The sequence below is a fragment of the Xenopus laevis genome, chromosome 2L (genome assembly GCF_017654675.1).
Source record: "Xenopus laevis strain J_2021 chromosome 2L, Xenopus_laevis_v10.1, whole genome shotgun sequence".
NCBI lineage: Eukaryota > Metazoa > Chordata > Amphibia > Anura > Pipidae > Xenopus > Xenopus laevis.
In genome coordinates this window covers 35,237,941-35,258,752 of record NC_054373.1, presented here as the reverse complement: position 1 = coordinate 35,258,752, position 20,812 = coordinate 35,237,941, and the positions used below count along the sequence as shown (strand labels likewise).

General features: G+C 41.0%; 1 long non-coding RNA gene across 1 annotated transcript; it reads left to right on the top strand.

The window, feature by feature from the left end:
- The first annotated feature begins 1,692 nt into the window (after window positions 1–1,692).
- LOC121399870 lies at window positions 1,693–19,809 on the top strand. The gene is made up of 4 exons (XR_005965301.1): window positions 1,693–1,949; window positions 2,806–2,845; window positions 4,299–4,372; window positions 19,061–19,809. It is a non-coding gene; the product is annotated as an uncharacterized LOC121399870 (long non-coding RNA).
- Window positions 19,810–20,812: the final 1,003 nt, after the last annotated feature.

Genomic DNA, 20,812 nt, shown 5'->3' with positions numbered 1-20,812 from the left:
CACAATGCCTTTGTACACATTGCTAAATAGAGTTAAGGAATTTTTCAGGAACAAAAGAAGTCAAACCCCTCTAGGGTTTCCACCATCTCTAGCTCTAAACATCATGGAACATTTGCAAGAAGTTTTGTTGTTCATGTTCTCAAAAGGGCTGAAAGAGTTTCCTGCGTACTACTCTCAAAGGGCTGGAGGGGTTTCCTGCATACTACTCCCAAGGGGCTAGAGGGGTTACCTGTGCACTACTCTCAAGGGGCTGGAAGGGTTTTCCTATGTACAACTCTCAAGGGGCTGGAGGAGTTTTCAGTGTACTACACTCAAGGGGTTTGAGTTGTTTCCTGTGTATAGCTCTCAAGGGGCTGGAAGATTTTCCCATGTACTGCTCTGATGGGGTTAGAAGGGTTACCTGTGCACTACTCTCAAGGGGCTGGAAGGGTTTCCCTATGTACAACTTTCAAGGGGCTGGAGGAGTTTTCCGTGTACTACACTCAAGGGGTTTGAGTTGTTTGCTGTGTATAGCTCTCAAGGGGCTGGAAGATTTTCCCATGTACTGCTCTGACGGTTACCTGTGTACTACTCTCAAGGGGTGTGAAGGGTTTCCTATGTACAACTCTCAAGGGGCTATAGGGGTTGCCTGTGTACAACTCTCAAGGGGCTTGAAGGTTTTCCTATGTACAACTCTCAAGGGGCTGGAGTTGTTTCTTGTGTATAGCTTTCAAGGGGCTCGAAGGGTTTCCAATGTACTACTCTCAAGGAGCTAGAAGGGTTTCCTGTGTACTATTGTCAAGTGGGTAGAGGAGTTCCTGTGTACTACTCTTACGGGGCTGAAGGGGTTTCCTGCGTACAACTATCATAGGGTCAGAGGGGATTCCTGTACTACTCTCAAGGTGCTGGAGGGGTTTCTTGTACTGCTCCCAGTCCCAAATGGGCTGAAGGGTTACCTCTGTACAACTCTCGAGGGGCTTAAAGGTTTTCCTATGTAGAAATCTCAAGGGGCTGGAGGTGTTTCCCATGAACTACTTTCAAAGGGCTGGAGTAATTTTGTCTATTACTCTTAAAGGGCTTGAGGAGTTTCCTTCTGGAAGAATGGTCCTGTAATTCTTGGCATACAGCAAAACCTTTTCATGCCCTCTCCCCCAAAATATTCAGGGTGTTGATCTGTGTCACACAAATATAATGAAATGACTGATGAACCCAGAAGCCCACTGAACTCCTAGGCACCCACTAGGTCTGCTGTATGTCCTGTTACACTTCTGCCATGAAGCACTAATGCTGTTGTGAAGGTGAGGGGAGAGCTCAGTTCCTTATGAATTATTTAAACATTGCTTAATGTTTTGTTACTATGTTTCCAGCTGTACATAGTCAACTCCATGAGCAAGTAGCATTTTAATCTTACTTTTCCTTTAAATTTCCTGCTGCAAAGATTCCAAAGCAAAGGGGATTTACAGCTGCTTGAATGACCCTGACAATGATGTATTACAAGAGGAAAAATCATACATAGCCCTTTTGTGAACCATAACACGAGCACTGGGGATTCACTGGGTTAACTGTATAACTTCCTGCCCCTCATCAATGGGGCTCTCACATGCAGTGAATCCTGAGAGACAGAGGCAGAGAGAGGTGGAGCGGAGAGGGGCTCAGCCAGATGGCAGAGAAATTACTCTGTCCCTTGGCACAGCTTTTGCACACATGGTTTTTATAAGTGAAAATGGATCCCAGAAACTTCCTGGACAAATTTTTATTCTTGAAATCAAATGCTCCTGACTCCTCTTGTCTGGAATTTTCTATTTTTTTATATCATTATTTCACAACAGGCTGAATTGTGCAACCCTGTTGACAATGGGATGTTAGGGCGTATGATTTCGCTTTTTTTTTTATATATTATTGGACTGGGTCAGTTCAGCTTCTTCTTTGGGAGGGGACGTTACAAGGTTTGTCGGCGGAGAGGGTAAGAGGTAAGGAGGGTGCCTGGGAAGAGGTGCAGCTCATGGATATAATGACAGATTACAGGAAAAGAGGAGAGTAGTGCATTGTGTGTGCGAGCCATCTGTTTCGAGGTGTTTGTGCCTTGGGGTGAAATATCATGAGCACATGTATTCCCCCATAAACTCTGCAAGGAGAAAACTCAGATATTGACTTGAGCTTTATATCTCTAGTGTGCCACATTCACTTCATTCAGGGAGAGGAATGTGGGGGTCGAACCCTTAGTTTTATCTTAGTTCCATGCTAGTTAAAGAGATCAAAAAAACCCTGTGCAGTTAGTGATAGATTTTTTTTTCACTGTTTACATATAGTATGTCTAACCTGCAGCACACCAGTTCTGGTTGTACTACAGCTCCCAGCATCCCCTGACAGCACATTAACATTTGCAATTACTGATTTTTGTTTTCTGAGTTCCCGCAATACCAAGCGCTCTCTTTTCTCTACCATCAGTATAGGGACTTTTGCACAGAGCTCTGCTTAATCCAGCAGGAGGGGTCAACTAATTCTGTCATATTACAAATTTGAGACCCTAGAAATGCGGGCCTCCAGCAGCTGTTTGGCTAAATACAACACAGGCTGGAGGGCCAATGATTTTAAAAACTTTAAGACATTCTTCAAGATCATTTTTTTTGGTCACAATGGCTAAAAATTATATATTATATACAAATATAAATGATATTTATTGCTCCTTAGTCAGTGTTATTACAGGGAACTTTGCCAGCAGAAATATAGCTGCTGTTTTATATCTTTTATCACAGTCATATTTCTTATTTGAAGCTCATTTTCTTTTATGTATAAAAGTCATGTAACGTTTGTCTGTCACTCTAGGAAAGCACTCGGGGAACCCAAATGGTTGTTGAAGGAACAGGTAATAAGACTTGGCCTTCTGTTATCAGTTTCTGATCAATAATAGAACATAAGTTAGATAGTAAATATAATGTTGTTTTCATGGGATACATTTTTTGATGCACATTGTACGTCCTGCTGAGCACATACTAATTAAACATGAGTCAACTTTAATTCCATGATAAACCTACTGATTGCAAGCTTTAGGGGAGCAAGACCGCCTGTAAGTCTTAAAGAGAACGTCCTCTTTTGTTTATACTAGGCCTGGCATTTAGTTCCCTTCCTCCTACTTCCTCATAGTTAGTTCAGAACTACAACTCCCAGCTGTGTTTGTCAGGGCACTGAGCTGTAGTTCAACAGCAGCTCTTAGTAATCTATTGGAGAAATCTAATGTAAAAATAATAAACAGGAAGAAAAGAAGAAAGAAAGAAAATGAAGGATGCAAAATCCCATTACATGTATTCATGTGGGGGGCGTGAGGACCCCATCAGCAAACAGATTGGGGGGATAGGATCTTTGTAGTCCAGATGTGCTTAGCAGAGTGCAGCTAGGCCCAGGATTAAGGCTAGGCCCAGATGATCTTTCCAAAGTGGATTCTACGCAGGCAGAGAATTCACTGTCCTGCTGCTCCCCTTCGCTTTCTACTTGCGGGCAGATTTTTGAGCGAAATGCAAAATGTTGTGTTTTGGTGTGGAAATCCACCTGTCTACATGCACAGGAGTGGAAACAATGTTTCCAGGTGCAGCAGAGCAGGAGCAGAACAGCAGCGGGGGAGGAGATATTGTCTGGCCCTGGCCTTAAAGGAGAACTAAACCCCCCCCAATAAGAAAAGCCTGTACCTACTACCCTAAATAGTCCCCCCTTCTTGAAAGTGCCCCTAACACAGTACTAACGCAATGGTGCAGTGTAAACACAGTGGAGCTCATGGGCGCCATCTACCAGCTCTTTGGTCTTCTTCCTTAAGTGGCTCATGCGCAGTTAGAGCATGCGCCAAAAGTGGTTGAAATTGTTGAAGGGAAGGACGAGGACCAGAAGAATACTGAAGAGCCTAAAAAAGGCGCTTCACTGCGCTTGCTTTGCACCTATTTGTGAGTACTATGTTACAGGCACTTTCTGGGGTAATCAACTATTTGGGGGGGAGCAGGGAGGGGGGACTATCTAGGGTACTAGGTAGGAGCTTTTCTTATTGGGGGGGGTTTAGTTCTCCTTTAAGCACTTAGCAAATGAGCACATGCACTCTGGGTCTTTATAAATGTAGCCCCTTTTTGTTCTATGAAAATTTAGATAACGGATAATTATGGCCTGGGACAGAAAGCACCATACAGCAAATGCTAAGTTTCTTCATTGTCTTCAATTTTTTACTTATGAGAATCATAACAAACTGAAAACAAAATGACCATTAAATATGTGTATAATGAACTGAATGTTGGGCATTTCCATTTTCTGGCATTGTTGAAATTTTGGGGCTCTTACAGGAGTGCTGGCCATGATGTCCATACAACCCCCTTGGGTTTGGACCTACAACGTCAAATACATGATGAAGGAATAGGTAAGTTGTAGTTCACCAGTAACCAAAGCATGTAAGCTGATGACTGAAATAATGTTAAGCATATGTTTGTAACATGTAGCATCTTTTTTTCTTCTCAATGCACAAATTTAAGATCAAGTGATGAACACAAGTCACATGAGACGTGAGTGTGCCCACGTGAATGGGGAAGCTTAATGAGAGTAAAAGCTGTAGACCCCCAACACAAAAGAACTTTGTTTTTACTTGAAGGGGACCCGTCACCCAAAGAAATTATTCAAAATCCTATTTTATCACATTAGTCAATCAAGCAAAATGAACTTTAATTACACTATATAAATTATTTGAATCTTGTTTCCTTCAGTCTGGGATTTCAAAATAATAGCAAGCAGGCAGCAGCCATTTTGTGGACACTGTTATTAAGGCAAGTCTTGTGTCATCTCAGAATCTTGTTTGTGCACCAGAATGAGGGACCCGATGTCCATCCCCATGCACTGGTTATACAATTAAATGGTTAAGAGAACGGGGTAATGTGGGGAGAGCAGTGACATCTAGGAAGTGCTGAATGGAAAGTGAAAGTAATTGTCTGCCCCGCCTCTATGCCATTGGCATAGAGGAGGGGCAGACAATATTTGATTGACAGTGTAGATTTTTAAATGAGCTTACAACAGCTATGAATGCTTTAATAAAAAATGGAAATTGGATTTCATGTTTAATTTGAAAAGGACTTTTATTATACAGATTTTTGTGTCTGGGTGACAGGTCCACTTTAATCCAATAAAAATGGGCCATGGACAAAGACAACATTGTCTTTTTTATTTTCTGTTTTTGTTGTTGTTTAATCCAAAGCCAGTTCTTTAGGAGAACTAAACCCTAAAAATGAATATGGCTAAAAATGACATAATTTATATAATGAATTTATTGCACCAGTGTAAAGTTTCAGCTTCTTAATAGCAGCAATGATCCAGAACATCAAACTTGTCACAGGGGGTCACCATCTTGGAAAGTGTCTGCGACACTCACATGCTCAGTGGGCTCTGAGCAGCTGTGTACTGTATATTGTGAGTGGGTCCTTAAGCTCAGTAAGTGACAGCAGCACAGAGCGTGTGCAGTGAATCAGCAGAAAAGAAGATGAGGAGCTACTGGGGCATATTTGGGTCAGGCTGGGCTGGTTGCGGCAAAAACGGTGTGCGTGTGTGCGCATGCGGCAGGGGGGCCCTGATACAGCAGCCACAGTGGGCCCTCGGGCCCCCCCCCCGTCCGACCCTCTTTACTGCTAAAAGGCTGGGGTTGCCTTGGGCTGGTAAAGCAGCCCAAAACATATTGTACAGCATTTCTAGCCTATTTCTTTAGTTAACGGGGTTGTTCACATTTAAATGAACTTTTAGTATGATGTAGATGTAGATAGTGATATTTAGGGATGTAGCGAACGTCGGAAAAAAAGTTCGCGAACATATTCGCGAACTTGCGCAAAAACGCGAGCGGTTCGCGAACGGTTCGCGAACCCCATAGACTTCAATGGGAAGGCGAACTTTAACATCTAGAAAAGACATTTCTGGCCAGAAAAATGATTTTAAAGTTGTTTAAAGGGTGCAACGACCTGGACAGTGGCATGCCAGAGGGGGATCAAGGGCAAAAATGTATCTGAAAAATCTGCCTGTGTGTGCTTGGAAGAGATAGTGTAGGGGGAGAGCTGTTAGTGATTTCAGGGACAGATGATAGTAAGTTTGCTGGCTAGTAATCTGCTTGATACTGCTCTGTATTGGAGGGACAGAAGTCTGCAGGGATTTGAGGGACATTTTAGCTTAGGTAGCTTTGCTGGCTAGTAATCTACTGTTCTCTTTAAACAACTGCCATACGTTGACCTTGTAGGCATTGTTTGCCCAGTTTTTTTGGACGCAGCCACTGAAGCACAGTTGCCAGAAAAAATATGCCATATAAATGCTGAAAATAGTCATTTTTCGCCATACGTTGACCTTGTAGACATTGTTTGCCCAGTTTTTTTGGACGCAGCCACTGAAGCACAGTTGCCAGAAAAATTATGCCATATAAATGCTGAAAATATAAATTTTTTTGGTTGCAGCCACTGAAGCACAGAGGCCAGAAAAATTATGCCATATAAATGCAGAAAATATGCATTTTTTTGGTCGCAGCCACTGAAGCACAGTTGACAGAAAAATTATGCCATATAAATGCTGAAAATATAAACTTTTTTGGTTGCAGCCACTGAAGCACAGAGGCCAGAAAAATTATGCCATATAAATGCAGAAAACATGCATTTTTTTGGTCGCAGCCACTGAAGCACAGTTGACAGAAAAATTATGCCATATAAATGCTGAAAATATAAATTTTTTTGGTTGCAGCCACTGAAGCACAGAGGCCAGAAAAATTATGCCATATAAATGCAGAAAATATGCATTTTTTTGGTCGCAGCCACTGAAGCACAGTTGCCAGAAAAAATATGCCATATAAATGCTGAAAATAGTCATTTTTTGCCATATACGTTGAGTCAACGTATGGCAAAAAATGACTATTTTCAGCATTTATATGGCATATTTTTTCTGGCCTCTGTGCTTCAGTGGCTGCGGCCAAAAAAACTGGGCAAACAATGCCTACAAGGTCAACGTATACACTACTACAGCGGTGGATACGGATTACGTAAAATATATGAATGCTGCTTGAAAAAAAGTAACTCAAGTGGTTTTTCTAGAGACGATAATATTATCAATATTTAGACAAAATGTGAACAAGCTCACACAGCTCGATGGCGGGTTGAAGAAAACACTGTGCAAATAATGCCTACAAGGCCAACGTATACACTACTACAGCGGTGGATACGGATTACGTAAAATATATGAATGCTGCTTGAAAAAAGTGACTCCGGTGTTTTTTCTGGAGACGGTAATATTATGGATATTTAGACAGAATGGGAACAAGGTCACACAGCTCGATGGCGGGTTGAAGAAAACAGTGTGCAAATAATGCCTACAAGGCCAACGTATACACTACTACAGCGGTGGATACGGATTACGTAAAATATATGAATGCTGCTTGAAAAAAGTGACTCCGGTGTTTTTTCTGGAGACGGTAATATTATGGATATTTAGACAGAATGGGAACAAGGTCACACAGCTCGATGGCGGGTTGAAGAAAACAGTGTGCAAATAATGCCTACAGGGCAAATAATGCCTAAAAGGTCAACTTATACACTACTACAGCGGTAGTAAAATAAAAAAAAGTAAAATAAAAAAAAAATGAATATTAAAAAAAAAAATTAAAGTTGGTGCTGCTGAACTACTAGGAGCAGCAGATTAGCACACCAGTCCCACTCCCCAACACTGCTAGACTAATAGCACTGGGCTCTTATAGTAGTAGTAGTAGTAGTAGTAGTAAAACAACAAAAAAATAAATAAAAGCAGTCCTTACAAGGACTACTGTTATTGCAGCAGTCAGCAGATGAGATCAGAAGCAGGACAGCTGCCCACTGCAGCTACATACAGAGCACTGCAGTAGAAGGTAGATTACTAGCCAGCAAAGCTACCTAAGCTTAAATGTCCCTCAAACCCCTGCAGACTTCTGTCCCTCCAATAACAGAGCAGTATCAAAACGATTACTAGCCAGCAAACTTTCAACTGTCCCTGAAATCACTAACAGGCAGCAGCTCTCTCCCTACACTATCTCTTCAGCACACACAGGCAGAGTGAAAAAACGCTGCAGGGCTTCGGTTTTTATAGGGAAGGGGAGTGGTCCAGGGGAGAGCTTCCTGATTGGCTGCCATGTACCTGCTGGTCTGGGGTGAGAGGGCAAAAAAAAGCGCCAACAATGGCGAACCCAAAATGGCGAACGTCGCGCGACGTTCGCGAACTTCCGGCGAGCGCGAACACCCGATGTTCGCGCGAACAAGTTCGCCGGCGAACAGTTCGCGACATCTCTAGTGATATTCTGAGACAATTTGCAATTGGTTTTGGATGCATGCATTGATTTGGATAAGGGACTAGAATATGAATAGGAGCGGGCTGAATAAAAAGATCAATGATAAAAAGTAGCAATAACAGTGAATCTGTAGCCTTACAGAGCATTTGGTTTTAGATGGGGTCAGTGACCACCATTTGAAAGCTGGAAAGAGTCAGAAGAAGAAGGCAAATAATCCAAAAACTATAAAAAAATAAATAATGAAGACAAATTGAAAAGTTGCTTAGAATTGGCTATTCGACAACATACTAAAAGTTAACTTAAGGTGAACCACCCCTTTAAGCTTTAGTTCTCCTTTAGTTGTGATTGTGGGGCAGATGATTCTGTTGGGCAATGTATGCAGTGGCAGGAGGTCAGCAATCCTACTGTATGAAGCCCCATGTGCAGGTGCTTATGCATAAACTCATTCCTGCAAGGTTTACTGGAATCAACATTGCCCAAGGCCAGGCATTTAAAATAATCTTCCCTTTATGAAGGGGAACATAGATCAGTTATAGACACAGACCCAATGGCTGAAGGCAGATGCTTCTGGCTGGTTTAACAATAGGGGAACAACAGATTGAAAGCCCTGAGGCACAGTATACTGGTCTTGCCTGTAATAGAAACTAACTTATTTATTGCCCCAAGCCTGAATATGAGCAGTCACAGGAATCAAATCATACCAGGAGCTGAAAACCATTGGTATCTGCATGGCCTTGTCATTAGAATCTTTACCTTCTATAGTTTCCCAGTAGCGTTTGCTCAGAACTCCCCTCCCCTGTACATTTGTACCAGTTATACTTATTCATGGGAGCTGCCCCAAGGCATTCTGCTTAGAGAACAGAAGAACAGCATCTATTTATGACCACCTGATGGTGCTGCTGCTCTGTAGTCATTGTCCCAGAGAAGATGATAAGTATGAGGCATGATCACATCCATTTATATAAGCAGAAAGATGCTGAGTAGGAATGTTGCATGTATAAAGCATGCTGTGCCTGTATATGTATAATAAGGCCTCCTGTAGAGTTCGGCCTTTGTTATACAGTCCTTTCATCTGGTCAATGATACTCAATGGTTGCTATTAGTTATATATTACAAATGTCCATTGGAAATCACTTTAAACAGAAACACAGAGGGTCAAGAAGAGCAACAATATTCAGCAAATTTCAACTAACCTGTCCCTTCCTCACATCAGTAAAAACCCATTCCATATCCAGGTCCAGACTGAGAATTAAAATAAGCCCTGGCATTTCAGGTACACAGAGAATCAGCCCACATAAAGGTCCAAACAGCCCCCACCAGCCCAGTAATTACTGACTTTCTATAGCACCTTATAGCAGCCCCTCTGGCATTTGCCAGAACCCACAGATTGCCAGTCCGGGCCTGTCCATATCTATACATTTTCCTTTTATTTATGTTTGTGAGTTATGAAGACTGCATGCAATTAATGGGCACTTTCTTCATGTAAACGTCTCTTTGCCCATAAGGAGTGGTATTTTTTTTTTTTAACATCTGACCAAACTTAGCCTTTTCTTATAAACTGTACACTTATTTGCAGATCTGGGAATGGCTGCGAGGAGATGACACCAGGGAGATGGCTTGATGTCTTACTTATAGTCCTCAGTGAGTCAGTGACAGTGGAAGGAGGAGTCGGCGGCGGCGGCGACTCTTGCGTCTCGGAACAGTAAGAGATTATGTGCTGTGTTATCAGGCAGCCGGCACATGGCCTTTTACTGCTCAGAGAGGCAGGAGGATTCCTCACAGGACTATGTGTGCACTGGAGAATGGATTAGCCCAGACTGAAGCCTCTATCCATTCACTGCACCCGCACAGTATCACTGATTCATATATCAACAAAGGATCAGTAAAACTTCTACCAACAGCATGTCAAATAGGAAGCTGTAGATTAAATTAAAGACCCTGTGCTCAGCACTCTATCACCTAGTGTAGGTTTCCCAGTAAATCAATGCTGACAATTAACAAGTGGCCCAGCAGCCCCACTGCTCTCTCTCTCAGGGCTGCATTATTGGCACAGGTCCCTGCTGCTAGTATAAACTCATTTTAATCAGCTAAGGGAGCCAGATCAGGGATAATTGTAGTAAATTCAGGTTAGAGGACTGAACTGCTGGCTTTAAATGAAATACAATCAGCGTGGCCCTTCTAGATGAATCTTCAATAAGTGCCCCCAATTTTTTACATGATCCTGAAGCCTTAAAGGAGTTGTTAACAGAATATCTAAGTCTAAGCAATTCTAAACTAATTCTAAGCAACTTTTCACTTGGCCTTCATTTTTTTTATTTTATTTTTTTATAGTTTTTTGAATGATTTGCTGACTCTTTCCAGCTTTCAAATGGGGGTCACTGACCCCGTCTATAAACCAAATGCGCTGTAAGATTACAGCTATATTGTTATTGCTACTTTTTATTACTCATCTTTCAATTCAGGCCTCTCGTATTCACATTCCAGTCTCTTATTCAAATCACTGCGAGGTTGCTAGGGACCCTAGCAACCGTATTGCTGAAATTGCAAACTGGAGAGCTGCCGAGTAAAAATTTAAATAACTCAAAAAAACGAAAATAAAAAAATGAAAGCCAATTGCAAAATATCACTCTGTACATCATACTAAAATTTAATTCAAAGGTGAAAAACCCTTTTGAGTTCCGCAGACCTTCAGAATGAGTTCTAGAACTATAGGTCCCCTGCTATTGGCCTCAGTCTCTCCCTTTCACAGGAGAGGGTCTCTGCTCACTTTCTTCCTACAAAAAGTCCTGTCATCCCAATAAGCTCTGCACTCACTAATGAAGGATGAGTCACAGCAGAAGAGGTGGCTGCTTATTCATTAGCCTGTGTCTGTGCATATATCAGCACCAGTGCTGGCCACACCGGCTCAAACACCCACTTACACCCATCTCACTTTCCACAATCAACGCATTCCCTTTAAATATAAATAATAAAATCCCATTTCCTCTGTTACAAGTGTTCCAACCTGCATGGAGATGTACCGAATGCCGAGGAAGCAGCACATCTTTGCCAAGGAATTAAGGGGCCAGATAATGCTTTGAGTTATTTCAGCTCACAAAAGAAGCAGTAATTTGCAAGTCACTAGTGGAAGATGATGGTGGGAATTGTAGTTTAACAGTATACAGAAGTCCAGTCTTCTATCCGTGGGCAGGACAATGGGAATCCTTCAGCCTCTATCTTTATTATTAGTAGGGATTGTTTTCCTTAGACAGTAAATTATGATAGCATAGCACTGATTGCTATAAATATATAATCCTTGTGTGCATGTTTCAGTTCATTCAGATGTGTGGGAGCTGTCCTATTAAATTCTTTAACATCAACTAATTATTTTAACTAGATGGTCCCCATGAGGGCTATGAAATATGACTCATTTGAGCTCACAAAATCTAAGAGCAATAAGTAACACTTATAAGCAAAAGAGTATCACATGTTTTATTTCATTTAGAAGATGGAGTTCTTACTTCTAGGGGATTCACTTCCCAGGTGATATAGGCATAAGCAGGGTATATGTTATAGCCAGTAGTGGTGCTCATTAGACAGGTGTCTGGCCCTAGATTACAAGGACCTATCAGTGGTGCTCCTATTGGGATCTCTCTCTGTGAGCCCTCTATCTGCATGTGTTCATACACTGGTGTGTGATGCCTAGGCTACTAACCCTTTCTGTTCTACTAGGTGCATCCTTTGGGTGAGCTACTTTGTTAAAGGGCACGTAAAGTCTAAAATAGAATAAGGCTAGAAATGCTGTATTTTGTATACTAAATATAAATATGAACTTACTGCACCAGAAGCCTAATCAAACAATTTATGCTTTTAAAGTTGGCTACAGGGGGTCACCATTTTGTAACTTTGTTAAACATCTTTGCAAGACTAAGACTGTGCACATGCTCAGTGTGGTCTGGGCTGCTTAGGGATCGTCATAAACAAAGCTGCTTGAGTTCTGCATGGCTGGGAAGTAAGGCGGGGCCTCCCCCTGCTGTTCATAAGTATGATTGTTTCCCTGCTCAGCAGTTAGGGACCATCTGACAATTCCTATCCACAGCAGTAAATGATGGGAGATTTTCGCTGCATACAGTCAGGTTTCTTATAAAAACGGTACACATTTTTTAAATTAAAGTATATTGGAGATAGGTTTCTTTTTCATTAAAGAAAGTAAAAATGTGATTTTATTTTTTTGCCTTTACATGCCCTACTACTAATCCTGACTACTAGAGTGAGCTGTTATAGGTGTTATTCCTCACACTAGATAACCCTACCTATCTTTAGTACTTCTTTCCCTACTGAGGCCTCCTGCACTATATACTCCCCTCCAGGTCAAATCGTTGGATCCCCTGACTTGGGATAAGAAAAGCTGTCAGTCACCACATACCAGTGTCCCCAAAGACATTCCTAAGGAGGATGGGAAACTCTTTTCCCCCCTTTCAACTTTCTGCACAACACCCTATAGCTGGATTGGTATCCTTCCAGTAAGGCTGATGGCACACCAGGCATTTTGACTGCTTGTATCTAGTAGGTCGTAGGATGTATCCCTTAGCTTTCTATGGGAAGCAGTGGAGAGGAGCATTTTGACTGCTACTATTGTCCTTGTCAGCAGTGGTCAAAATACCCCATAGGCTATACCCCATAAATTGCCTTGTCCTCTACATATTTTTTTACCAGTATATTATTGTTCTTGTTTCTGTTCCATGGGGGCCTTACAAAATCTAATCCTCTGATTGGCTTCAGGATGGTTCTAACCCAGCCCATGCCAAAGTAAATACAGTAGGTGTAGTAAAATACAACCCAAAAACAAGATATACCTTCTTTCAATTTATATTTGTGATACTGACAATTTCTTGTTTTTGCTCCTTACCTTTTGTCTTTATGTTAAACACATACACTGGGTTAGAATGGTGCCACCTATTGCATTCTGGCATTGTCCCTGAAGACAATAAGTAATAAAAGCATGATCGCTTGTCTGTATCACTTGAAGGGAAATACAATAAGGCCTTTGGATAATAATATTTTAGATTGTTGGTTTTATGGTATCAGCCAGCTATACCAATCCCAGGTACCACCCCAACCATGCCCTCCTCAGGGCTGCCAGATCATCTGTTGTCCCATCTTCACCATCCATTGAGATAAAGGACATACCAGGTTGGCTGCTGTACCTTGGAATCGTTGCAGTAACTCTGTGCCAATAAAACTGACATTCTCATTCATTGTCTGAAGGCTTTAAATGCCCATTAAAAATATTTTCATGGCTCCTTCCCGTTTAAACAGGGAAAAATCCCCAATTCTGCCAGGAATGCTTTAGATGCTGCGGCCAAACAAGCATAGTGATGCATATCTGGTGGGATTGCCTGAATATACAAAGGTTTTAGATTCGAATCTATACTATCATATACTCTGTAACACAAGTTAACCTCAAGAAAGATCCTTTACATGCTTTATGAAATACAAAGATACCCAACGTCCCATACCTACACAAGAATACTGATAACTTTTATGTTCTTGGCAGCTACAATTACGATAGCTAAACACTGGAAATCACGATTTGTTATCATTTCCCACTTCAAAGACAAACTGAATTGGATAATGATTAATGAAAGACTAACCAGAAAACTTACAGATAAATGTGAGAAATTTAGGAAAGTATGGGAACCGTGGTATTTATATTTTCTTTCCCGAATCCCGACTACAGGAAGCCCTGTAGCTTTACAATTGTTATATAAGCTTTTTGTTAGTTTTTTTTTTTTTTACTTTTTATTTTCTCAAAGCTGGTGTAGCTAATTAGGGTCCGACCCCATCTTCCGGCTCCTTTTGCTTATGCGCGACGTTGCATTAGGGGTCTCGAGGGGTCCCAGTCCGACAATGTAGCTAATACTTTAAAGTTAACCCTTCTGATGCTATTTCTCACAACTGTAAGCCCCTAGAATTATTTTCTATTAAGGTACTTAAGGGACTTTGCAGCAATCACCCCTTTAGAGCAAACAGTGCTCAACATGAATTTTTCCTTATATTTGATATGCCGTCAAAATGTTATTTCTGGTTTTTACTGAATTTCCTTCTTTTATCGGTCCCTCCATTGGACTGAGCCAGGACAGATTCTTTCTTTCTTTCTTTCTTTCTTTCTTCCTTTTCTTTCCTCTCCCTTACACGGATATTTGATGTTATTACAGGATTGTTATAACCACTTATTCTTCTATATATGTTAAACCTCAAATACAAATGGGGGGAAAAAAAGGGAAAGAAATATAAATTCCATTTGTTTACCCAATGTACGAGTGTCCGTGCAAATTCTCATGAGTTGTGCTATATATATTTATTGTGCTGCATATCAGAAAACAAAAATGTATATATTGTTTGCCCGGTGTAAGTAAAAACTGTATTTTAGGTTTCATGAATAAACTGTTTACCACATTTATGAAATTCCTGCATTTTTGCCATCTAATTTACTGGTCCCCAGATTCTGTTTCAGACTCTGTATACTGTATCTATGTATATATACAACATTGCTCAATAGGATTTATTTACCGTGTAATCTACAGAAGGGAGATTTTCTCACACCGGTATCTGGGCTAAGGGCTACAGCCAGAGCAGCCCCATAAATCACCCTTGTTATTATTCTCAAGTTTCCCATGTTATCAGCAGCAAAAAAATAAATAAGGTTTGCCACATCTCTGGAGCAAAGTCTGCAGCACATACTGTATATATATATAACTCTATCTGTATAACCGGATCTATACGCTCTGGGCTAATTCATCGTTTCAGTGCTGCTCTCATCCTGGCTTTCTGGCAGGACAATGAACCATATAAGACTCACTGAATTCAGGGGCAATTATGAATCTCCCCTCGCTGCAGTTTCTAGTGAAGATAAACCAAGATTAGTTGCAATCCATTATTTTGATCTGAAACAAACAATATTTCCCCATTCTGAATCCAACTTTCATCATCAATTATCCGATAGATATCCCCAGAGTACCTAAATCAAGGGAATGTATACTCTGTTTATCTGTTGTGCTTATATATATAAAATTACATTGCAGTCTGGGGAAGGTTGTCTCAGCACAATAATGCAAAAGTCAAGTCTGCATAATATGGATTTGCTGAGATATATGTCAAAGAATCTGACTGGCCTGTACTGAGCCATAAACTCAACCCAACTGAAGACCTGTTAGATGAACTTGAAAGGCAACTGTGAATTAGGCCTGTTTCCCAACAACAGTGCCCAACCTCCTATGGTGATAGCAAACGGGGAGATTTGTCGCCCTACAAATTGATGTGCCCTGCTGCGGGGGAGGGGGGGGCTACTCTTCTGAAAATGCTTTCCCACCAGCAATAAAATAAATCACTGGTGGGAAAACAAAAGTGGAGCTTTGTTTTTGAAGTTTCCAGAAGTTTCCATTTCTCAACTACTATATAACCCTATAAAGTTCACAGGCTACCCCTTGTGGAAATATGTGCACTGTACTGCTGTAGAACAAAGGGAGAAATCTATAACTGTGTTTCCTTATCATTCTCGTACTCCTTAGGTATCACTGCAATTACTCAATGGAGAGAAATAATTATCAATGGCCAGGGTCAAACTGGGCCGGCGGGACACCAGGAAAAAACCTGGTGGGCCCCTGACTCTTGTGGGCCCCGCTGGCCGAGGTCCACACCCACATCTTCTTCTTAATGGCGCAACCCCCTTTGTGCACATGCACAGAACCGCGGTGCCATGTGCATGCGTACTAACGCGACACAGGCGTGATGCACATCGCTGGCACGGCAGGGGGGGCCGATGGGGGCCCTGAGGCAGTAGTCCTGGTGGGACGGGCCCCCCAGGCCGACCCTGTCAATGACTATTGTCACTTTAGGCTTTAATTTGGAAGAAAACTCTAACATCTGACCATCTGTTATTGCAAACTAAAGGTCCCCATAGACGCAAAGATCTTTCTCCATTTTATCCAAATAATCCAAATGTTTAAAAATTATTTCCTTTTTCTGTGTAATAATAAAAAAGTACTTTGTACTTGATCCAAAAACTAAGGTATAATTAATTCTCATTGAAATCAAAATCAGCCTATTTGGGTTTATTTAATGTTTACATGATTTTCTAGTAGACGTAAGGTATGAAGATCCAAATTACTGAAAATTACATTATCCAGAAAACCCCAAGACCCAAGCATTCTGGATAACAGGTCCCATACCTGTACCAGAAACTTCCCCATTATACCAGTAAGGTATCTTGTATTAATGAAATACATTTAGAATTGCACTCTTTAGTTTAATTGGAGACACAAATTTAAAAGCCATATTCTGGGCCCAGACTGTCAATTTGGTTGCACAGCATGGTCCTATCTGAAGCTTGCCCATGTATGGCTGCAATTAGTCTCCATCAACTAGTGCTATTTAGCCTAAATCCACCCTAAACCAAGTGGATCAGTAGCATAATCTCTAAACTTTTAGTTTTGACCCTGGATCATCTTAATGAATTTCCTGGTGCCTCCAGTACCAAAAATAAAAAGGTGTGGTGGGCAAAACAAGAATCCTGAAATTAGTACCACATTGATGGTGGCAGTAGCTCAGGGTTCCCCAGTGTCAAACTGCACAATTGCAGGATCAGCAGAAGAGGCAAGAAGGATGCAATGTTGCTTAGCACAACAGTTTTGTTTATCATTGAGCTTTCAAAGTAGAAGCTTCCTTTTTATTTATAACATGCCTTATGGAAACAGTAGTATTTCTGCAGTGACATAAAGTTTATTGGATTAAAAGAAAATATGCAATATGCATCATAACAAACTTAGACAGGTGCATAAATTTGGGCACCCCAACAGAGATATTAAATCAATACTTAGTTGAGTCTCCTTTTGCAAATGTAACAGACTCTAGACGCCTCCTATAGCCTTAGATGAGTGTCTGGATTCTGGATGGTGGTATTTTTGACCATTCGTCCATACAAAATCTCTCCAGTTCAGTTCAATTTGATGGCTGCCGAGCATGGACAGCCTGCTTCAAATTATCCCATAGATTTTCCATGATATTCAAGTACCCACATTTTTGAACAGGCAGTTTTTCACATTTAATTTAACAACTGAATACTGTTTCACTAAAAATCTTTGTAAAGAAAACACCCCAGTACTCAGATGTTCCTTGGAAATAAAAGACATACTATACCACTGTTATCTTTTTTTTTTGAAAGTGGAGTAAATTGTTATGCAGGCTGAGAGGGTTCCCAAACTTTTTCATATGACTGTATATGGAAGTGTAGGAGTGTGTTTGAAGTATTTTTAATGAATGGCAGTGCAACATTTGGGTTAGTGCAAATTTATAAATGGCCCTTGAAGTGTAAGCTCTGCGGGAAAGGTGGATCACCTGCCTGTAATGATGCAGCTTTGCACAGTGCAATACAAGTATGAAGATATCAATAATTGTTTAATAGAATGTTGCCTGCTTTCCACTTTCCATTCACACACACACACACAGTAAGAATCATTTTAAATATGTGCACCCTTTATAACTATTTAAAAAGGAGTTGTTTTCCATTGAAGCAGAAATATAAGCTCTTGCAGCTTTCCATGCTGTGTTCTACAAAAGCTGCTCAGTAGAAGGCCAGTAGGAATTTTTAAGCAGAAGATTGAAGGAAGAACATAAAAAAATCACTTCCATAGCAATGAATCTGCAAACGTATATGTTTAATGATTACTCTGTGCAACTGGAGTTGTCAACGGTTACCAGTAATTTAACTTTTCTCTGATGGCTATCAGCTGTAAGTGTTGAGGCCAAACACCAACTGTATTCTGAAAGGATCTAAATTTTTGTAGATTGTATATAAAAAATTATTCTTTCCAAGCTGAAAAAGGCAGCAAACACAGAAACTATTCTGTGTGCAACATTTGTTTTTTTTGCAAGGATGTCATAAAGATGGAAAAGAGCTGTCCAACTGGCAGCCCACAAGTCACATTTGGCCTTCAAGTGTGCTATCTACTGTCCAATTTAGTACTGTCCTGTCATATTCCCTAATATTAATCATTAAGACAAATCACTCAAAACCCACTGGGAGCCACTCAGGGATTGTGAAAGCACAGGACACTCAAACAGCTGCCAATCAAATCACTGCTTGACTCCTGTTTTATTAGTCTTCTTACAGTAGTATTGGAATGATTTTAGAAGGATTTGTCTTAGCAATTCATATTAAAACTGTCAGGGAAAGGAATATGTTAAAAATGGAAGGGGACAGTGGCGTACCAAAAGTGCGTCAGGCTCCCTACCAAATGTTTTTTTAGGCCCGCAATGCTACCCCCGTCACAATCCCCTCCCCCATGCATGTAAGAACTTAAAGAAGAAGAGCACTAGGGAGGGGGGTTGTTCCCGTTCTTTGGGCCCCCTGCGACCCCAGGGTCTCCTTCCTCTGAAGTTATGCCACTGGAAGGTGAAGTCAAGTGGACAGAAGAAAATAAAGTAGAAGTAGATGATGGAAGAGGAAAGGGACCAACAAGTAAAAGAGAAAGATTGAAAAGGATAAGAAAATAGAAAGGTGGATGTGAAAAGTTGAGAGAAAAGACAAAAAAGAGATAACAATGGGAAAGGAAAAGGAAAATTGGGAAGAGCAGAAAAGAATGTGAAGAAGCACATAGGAAAACAAATTCAATAGGAAGCAAAAGGGCGTGTTTTAACTAAAGATAATTTACGTCACAAAGAAACTACATATGTGGGATATTTGCATGGAGAAGGTGATGTAGATAATGAGATGTAAATATGGCTGCTCTGTCTTTACAGTGTCGGACTGGGCATCGTAGTCCCACCAGTGGGTGCAACTTCAAGGGTCCTTGTCGCAACCTCCTCCTCCTGAAGTCTGCCCCCCCCGAGCACCAGAGAAAGAAACAAGAAAGTACACTCACATCCGCATCTTTTACCTGCTTTCACCTCAACTCAACAGTTCTGGGTTGGTGGGGCCCACCGTGTTTTTCCCGGTGTCCCATCAGCCTAGTCCACCCCTGTGTCTTCATAATGGCAGTTTTCCGGACTTAACCTAGAGAAAATGATTCTCTCTTTCTTGTGCTCTTAGTAAATTGATAAACATTTATAGGAGACATTGCCTTTGGAGAAAAGATGTAAATTTACACCGATGTTTAAAGAATTTTCTCTAATGTGAAGTGTGGGGAATATTCATTTTTTGGTGAAAATACTCCAAATTTCACCCTGTTGTAAATATGACCCATATGTGTGCCATGGGCAGCACAGGCTGTACACAGAGATTGCATAAGTAAAGCATAGTTCTGCAGGTCAAGTTAAGAGTATAGTGGTGTTCATCATGCTGATGATGCAGTATCATGTATTACAAGAGCACAAAAGACTTTAGTGCAAACTTCAGATGCTGATGTTTAATTATTCCCAGCTGTCTGACATGTCAACATTGCTTGAGTGTTGGGGTCAGTGACCCCAATACAAAGATAACTGTTCAATACCAAAGTTGAGAGCTTCAGAAAGAAAAAGTTGCATGCATTAATAAAAAATACTTATTTTGAGTACACTTCTCCTTTAAGTCAACAACAACTCTGTTAATCATTTATTTGATTTTTTTGTACAAATTTAAGGGCTCTTACAGACGAGCGTTTTTACCTGCGCTCCCCTGCGTTCCGTTTTTCTGCGTTCAGGGGAGCGCAAGGATAGACGCATTACATTTTTTCCAATGGGGCTGTACTCACAGAGGCGCGTGTAGGCGCCGAACGCAGGTTGAGACGCAACATGCTGCATTTTTCCTGCGTTCTGCGCCTACACGCGCCTGTGTGAGTACAGCCCCATTGGAAAAAATTTAATGCGTCTATCCCTGCACTCCCCTGTGGCTGAACGCAGAAAAACGGAACGCAGGGGAGCGTAGGTAAAAACGCTCGTCTGTAAGAGCCCTTACTGAGCTAAAGTTAAACTGAGCTATCATTTTTATATGTCTTTCAAGTTTAATAAGAGGGAATTCTACTTATGGACAGTCACATCATTATTAGACATATCTACATGTATCCCATGATGCTCTATGAGACATGGCTTATAGGAAGAATAACAAAGGCTACTTTTTATGCACTTTTGCCATTTACTTTTCTCTTGAAAACCTCCATTGTGACTTAAATAGACAGATTTCTATTTAAAGGTATTCCAGATGCCGCTGCCATTTGAGTGAATTCCCACATGACTTATCATATATCATTATATGCTGACTGTGTGGGTGCCCCCTGTTTGATCTGGTAGGAAGTCCAGGGACTATTTCTGGAATTACAAAAGGAGAAATGAGAACTATGATATTACTTGGGGCTTAGCAATTCTATTTTTATGCTATCTGGAGCAAAATATAGACAGAGGTAGTTAACAAACCCAAGTGCAAATGCAAAGTTCAGAATAGTATGCTATTTTGAGTGTGCTTTAAAGCTATTTACCTTGCACCTGTACACACTTATGCCAATTGCCTATGCACTGGCTCAGCCTGCTCTTACGAACTGGATTCAGCTGTGTGCAAAGTGCAAGGACCACAGGTGAAAG